This window comes from Temnothorax nylanderi, unplaced genomic scaffold (assembly GCF_030848795.1).
Source record: "Temnothorax nylanderi isolate EJ_2023f unplaced genomic scaffold, tnyl_v1.0 TNYL_tig0154_pilon, whole genome shotgun sequence".
NCBI lineage: Eukaryota > Metazoa > Arthropoda > Insecta > Hymenoptera > Formicidae > Temnothorax > Temnothorax nylanderi.
Genome location: NW_027249216.1, coordinates 429,205 through 435,973, shown reverse-complemented (window position 1 = coordinate 435,973; position 6,769 = coordinate 429,205). Strand labels below are relative to the sequence as shown.

Here is a 6,769-nt window from a genome sequence, read left to right as displayed (position 1 = left end):
AGGCACGCGGCGCGGTCACGTCCATGGTGGAAGTATACATGGTGTGCTCAGAACTCGTAACCACGCCCCTTTTCAACGTGATGGTCACTGAAAAACACAGGGTGGGCAACTGTGAGAAACAAAATGTTTAGCGTTGGAAGTTTGGCACTACAGTAGCGTTAATCAGATTCACGGTTAATCGGAGAGTGATATCGGCCCTGTATCTCGTACTCCTCTGTCGTCGTCTGTCTCTTTCAGGCAAAGTGTGTGTGTGTATTTTCAAACTCCATTTACTAGACAACGTTTGTTTAATTTTGAAAATTGATTTGAGGAGCTTAGAGAACGCAAAAATGGTGCGGTGTATTGTAAAAAATTGTAAAAACCACCAATACAACATGTACTCCGGAGGAAGTCAGTTCCACAAAATCCGGAAAACCAAATCATGCGTGAAGGATGGTACAAAAATATCGGAGAAGTTGTCCTTCCTTCCAATACGGTGAACGTAAGTCTTAATAATAAATATAATGCTAATTATAAATTGTAGTATAATATATGTAAATTTTTATGCTTATTTGAATTTTTAAAATTTTCTTAAAGTGTAATCGATTGTGAATTACTTTGAAATCACAAACTAGTCTCTCAATGTTACGATTTTTTATTAATTGTATAAAAATTGTTGTGTCTTTGCTACCATCCTTATGACTCCAAAATATCAATTTAACTCATATACATACATATATTAATATATACATATATAATTTCATTACAATTAATTTGTATAAAATATAATTTATGTAAAAGTAAAGAAAATAGGTATTTGTCTTGATAAATTCTATTGCTTCTGTTAAATCATCTAATGTAATAGTCGCAAATGTTGCATATATATTAATGAAGACATAATTAATATTAAGAAGAGACTAATAAATTCAATAACGCATGTGTAAGCTTCCTTCGCTATTTGAAATTGGTTTATTCATATTAACTGACGAAAGTAAATGAACAAGAAATATATACACTTTGTAAACAATATATCTATATTTAAATTCAAACCTGGGTATAAACAAACACATATAAAACTTTGTACATTGACAGTTTCTGATAGCTTTTAGATCTAACTGAAAATTAGTCGATGAGCCATATTTACACTTGGTAAAAAATTTTCATAAATTATTTCAATAAGAAATGAATAGTGATAACTGCTGTTTTCATTTTTGGTAAATTTGATAGAAATTACTTTTTAAGAAAATATATATAAATAAACGTCAGTTATAGCTAATTTGAAAGAACATTATTTTTTATTCAATTGACTCCGAGCGTTAGTTAAAAATTTTATAACATTAGTAATAACATTCATCGAGAAGTAAATTAAAGGTGATGTTCATACATCACAAAATACATTACGATTTTTTGTTATTACAGCAAGAATTTGTTCAATGCACTTTACGCCAGAGTCATTTGTTCAGCCGAAGAGGAAGAGAGCTGCGGCAGAAAAGATTTCAAAAAGGCGGAGTCTTTTGCCATCCGCTGTACCTACATTGTATCTGCTGCCATTAAATGAACAGTAAGTTAACAAGGAAAAATCAATATAGTCCTTTTTAACCATAGCTCCATATCGTTAATAATATATAGTGCTATAATATATTATTTATGAATTATTAGACGAGATATAACAATCATTTTCATTGCTCTGATATTTATTAAATTACAAAGCTAGCAATTGTAGTCTTTCTGTAGTATGTATATGAAATTACAATAACTTTTTCCTTCTTTTAGAGCATCTCGTGAAGAAGATAATATGAAGGTGATAAGGCGGGAGTTTAATTTGGTTTGCCCATCCACGAGCACTAATACTCCGATACCATCTTCGACCCCAGGACCATCCCTGCAGGAGTCACTGAGCACTTACAAGATTTGGATCTGCCGATGATAGACTCAACGAGTTGCCATGAAACATTAACATCAGTATCTACTACGTATGTATTAAAATACAAGTGTACCACATTTTGAGGATATATCTTGTATTCAAGTTATTTTTTTCCACAATAAGTAATGTAATTCCTACAGTTGTGTATATATATTCGACTCAAGTGAGCCATTTAAGATATTTTGATTCTTTTGAAATGCAATGTGCACAGGTCTTTTCCCATATGTCATCACTATAAGTTTGGTGTACATTAATTGTAACATTATTTCTATATGTTTTTTCAGTAATCGTTGCCAGGAACCAACCAACAGTGACAACAATGTTCAGGAAGTATCCTATGAACTGTTGCGCAGTGATAGTTTTCCAACAAGGTTAGTAAAATTTATTCGTGAGATAACACACTCGTACGCATAGATGGAAAATTTTTAACAAATTTTTCAGCAAGTCCATTTCAATGCGTTGCACAACGATTTGTTTATATCTGTTAATTCTTGTTTAGTTTTAACAATACAATAATTAAGTTTTACAGTGACAAGTTAGGAAATTCTTTAATGACCTTATATGTACTTATTTTGTAGATCCAAAAAGAAGAAGGTAGTACTACATAAGTGTAGTACACTTTCGTTACGTCGCACAGTAAGATCGAGGAGTAACGGTTTACTTCCAAGACGAAAGTTCACGAGGCAGAATATAATAGTGAACAAGGAAGTCCACCATTGAAACGTCAATGTCGGTGAGTGAAATACTTTACTGCCTATTTATGGTGCAATATGTAGTAATGATTAATTTTTAATTGCATTGATATTTATTATTTATCACCAGTTTAAAAAAAGTGACTTAAGTTTCCGTTTTAAAAGCATAACAGTTTCAAATGACATGTTGAAAAGTATAATATTCATTTTGAAGTAATTTAAAGAATCATGTACTTTTTTAAAGTGCTGTATCATGTAATTTTTTACTAATTTTTTACGTGATCGCAATAACCCATTAGGGAGGAAGTAATTCTGCCAAAGTAGTGCTAAGAAAAGATTCAAACCAATAATTATGTCTTCTGAAACCTGAAAAATTCACAACAAATTTATCCACAAAGCATAACTTCATTTTTTTTTTATTTTTCCTTACCTAATGTTTCTGCAAGACGATGACATTTGTCCCGTATAGTACCGACAGGACTCCCCAGTTTTTTTATAATCTCCTGGTGTACCTGTAAGAAAAACCATTTCTTTTACCGACAAAGAATTCGTGTTATTTTTTTTCAAATTTGCATTACCTAAATATCGCTTAATTATCATCATATGCGCTAATGGATTGAAAGTGGTCTTAATCAGGTGACAGTTGTACAAGAAAAAAACAAGCAAACATGGTCACATGTTTTTTTTTAAGTTTACGAAAAATAATAAAAGGACAAATTAATTGAGAAATCATGAGGTTTCGACATAATTTCTCATGTTTTTACCTTCAACATGGCATGCTTCATACTCTATGTGAGATTGACAATCATATCTTAATTACGTAAAAATGTTTTCAGATATATGGACGAAAATATTATCAGCAATGTTCCTGGCAACACGGCAAGCAAAGAAGAGGATCCACATAAGACCATAACGTGGTTGAAAGCTGACTTGAAACATCACAGGTCTCTAGACGAATTTCATGCAAGTTCAGTAGAAAAGTGTATGCAGGAATTGAACAGTCTTGAAATGAAAAATAAATCACTGACATTGCAACTAGCAGAGCGGGAACAGTACGTAAAAACCATTCTTGCTGAAAATATCCAACTGAAGACGTCCATTGCCGAACTTATAAACAATTAGAAGCGGCGAAACGCGAGAAAGAAGCGCTCTAACAGTACGTGTTTCTGAAAAGATGAAGCGGTACTGAACCCCTATTTTACTGAGGACAAATTCGGTGTTTATTGGAAAATAAAAAATGGATCAGGTGGTCAGTTGATGACTACGCTTCTGCAATTTCATTCCGAAGTATTAGCCCTAAAGCATACCGGTACTTCCGTTTGAAATTACGTTTCCCTCTGCCATCGCTGTCGTCGTTAAGAAGATGGGCACTAAAGAAGTTCGATATCCGCGAAGGTTTTCTAATGGACGTTGTAGCAATGATGAAGAATAAAGCCGTAGATTTGAATGATATGGAAAGATTTCCGTACTTACTTTTGACGAAATGGCATTATCTGATGAAGTTTGCTTCGATTCGAAATTAGAAAAGTTGGTAGGGCCATGCTCGAAGTTCAAGTAATTATGATTCGTGGATTATTTGGAAACTGGAAGCAGCCAATTTATTATAAATTTGACCAACCAATGAGGAAAGACATTTTAATGACTGCATTAACCCTTCTATATACTTCTGGTTATGAAGTAGTAGCGTGTACATCGGATATGGGAAACAGGGGAGTATGGGGAGACTTGAGATCACTCCTGAAAAACCCATTTTCAACACCGATGATCCCAGACGGTAAAGTATTTGTATTTGCCGATGTTCCTCACCTCCTAAAGCTGTTGAGAAATTGGTTTATAGATGACGGTTTCACACTGCACAATTGCACAAGTAAGTTCACTGTCAAAGTTTATGAGGAATCGTAAAGATGGGCAACGGCGGAGATCTTCGCGTAGCTCATAAAATAACACAACCACTTCTTGATGCCCGACAAACTTACGACAATCAGTGCATCCGGCAGCAAAACTGTGGTCCCACACTGCTGCGAAGGCCATCAAATGGGCCGGTAATCAGAAGCTTTTAAGCGAGGATGAATACATGAAATACTCGGACTTTGTCATGGCCGTTAATAATTGGTTTGATGTGCATAATTCACAAACCAAGTATGGTGCCACCCCAGGCGTTAACAGCTATGGCGTAGATCTGAGAAATCAGGAACAAGCACTAGCTCTAATGACTTTGCATACGGAAAATATGCGAGTGGGCGGTCGAACATCGCTAATGCCATTTCAAAAAGGCATTCTTATCAGCAATGCCTCTTTGCGAGCATTGTATGATTATTTGTCAATGAAGTTCCCGCAAGACTTCCAGTATATAATAACACGCCGGCTCCAGCAGGATATATTGGAAAACTTTTTTTCGTACATTAGAGGAATGGGTGCAACTAATGACAGTCCCTCTGGGTATGACTTTCGATATCGACTTCGTTGGTACATTCTTGGCAAACATTCCCAAGCTCTGTTTACCATGAACAGAAACACCGAAGAAGATTTAAATGCAAGCTGTATGTCTTCGTCAACTGCTGATACTTCTCTTACAACAAGGGAGACTAAATCCCGCTCCGTACAATCGACTGGAAAGTCTTTGACTCCAAGTTCAGTAATCAGACTTCACGCACCGAACTTCACAGATGGGAATGTTGTTGAGAACACTTCTAAATATGACGATAAACCTTCGAGAAGAAATAATTTTAACAGAGGAGTTATTCAACAATATTATAAATATAACATCCGAAGACATATTAGACGATTCCGCCCGTGACGAAGGTGACAATTGTACAGAAGACAACTTCGACGTAACGGAACAAGCTGTAGAAATAGAAATTGAAGACTGCAACGAATTATGGAATTCATGCAAATAGCTTCCACTCATTGTCACACGAAGAGGAGAAACCGCACGGCTGTGCCAACAGCTCGGACATAGTCCAAATGGCAGGACTGCAATACGTTGCGGGTATGTAGCCCATCGATTCAGAACGAAGTACCCATTTCTAGGAGGCCACTGGCGATTACACTTACAATTCTAGCCACGATAAATGTGACTGGGTCCAAACAGTCTCGAAGGGTACCTCATCATTCCGTCAGAGGAATTGATAAGCTTAGTAAAGTTGTGGAGGATTGTTTTGTAGCTTTTCATGGGGACAGTTTCTCAAAAGAAGAGTATGTCGTCAGAAAAGTGGTCACTCTTGTTAAGAGCTCTGGATACAACACCAATTGGGTACCTGAGGAGGTGTTACAATGCCTTGTTAGAACTCGCACATACATTCGAGTTAAAGAAAATGGCAAAAAGACACACGCAAGAAAGGAAAAAAAGAAAAGAAAAGAATTAAAAAAAATGAACGTTCTTCCGACAAAAGAAAATGTACATAAATATAAGAAACTTGTTATGTTTTATATGATTGTTACCTTGTCTTTGTGTGTATATTTCAAATTAAATACATTATATATAAATAAACATTAACCTTCTGTCAGCTTTACTTTTAGAGATACCTGGCAGTATATGGCAGACAGCATGATCCAGCCTTGCAGTCAAAACTCGCTTCATAGTTCTTTAAAGATGGATAAATAAATTGAAAATTAGCTGGCTGACTCTTAGTCCTCGATGCTGTTCCCTTCACATTGATGACACAAATTCCTTCTGTAACCATGCAGCAAAACTTACACCAAAACTTTTTATACTTGAACTTTGTGCAATTGTAGGCCACTGTGTTGCATCTGGTGATAACGCTACATGTTTCGAAAGAACTGCAGCTACTTTTTCATCTCCAAAACTTTTTTTACAGAAGAACCAGCTTGTATTGTTTTAATTAAAATTTAAATTAAAACAAGTTTCTCAACTAGAAAATTTTTATAGAACATGTATTACATTTCTATTTTTACAACGTGCATTTAAATTTATCATTAACTTACGATGTGGATGAAACATTTCACTTAAATAAATATATATACCTATATTAATAATAATATAACAATAATAATAATTATTAACTCACCTGAAATCTTAGAAGATAAATTACAATATAAACGGCATAATTTCGCATAACTCACAAATTTTTGACGCACAGGTAGACTAGACATAAGTGATTCTGCATCATAACAACACCAAATATAACCACTATTCTAGGGATATTTTGTTGAT

The 6,769-nt window shown here is 34.8% G+C and overlaps 2 long non-coding RNA genes across 3 annotated transcripts; one reads left to right on the top strand and one right to left on the bottom strand.

Moving 5' to 3' along the window:
- Positions 1-1,381: 1,381 nt before the first annotated feature.
- On the top strand, positions 1,382-3,636 carry LOC139777580 (uncharacterized). The gene is made up of 5 exons (XR_011719390.1): positions 1,382-1,540; positions 1,753-1,952; positions 2,188-2,274; positions 2,482-2,636; positions 3,432-3,636. It is a non-coding gene; the product is annotated as an uncharacterized lncRNA (long non-coding RNA).
- Positions 2,686-6,438, bottom strand: LOC139777581 (uncharacterized). 2 transcript variants are annotated; one of them, XR_011719391.1, is made up of 3 exons: positions 6,121-6,438; positions 3,026-3,107; positions 2,686-2,961 (listed from the first exon to the last, which is right to left on the bottom strand). It is a non-coding gene; the product is annotated as an uncharacterized lncRNA (long non-coding RNA). The 2 variants fall into 2 exon arrangements; XR_011719392.1 differs by lacking the exon at positions 6,121-6,438 and adding an exon at positions 3,360-3,441.
- Positions 6,439-6,769: the final 331 nt, after the last annotated feature.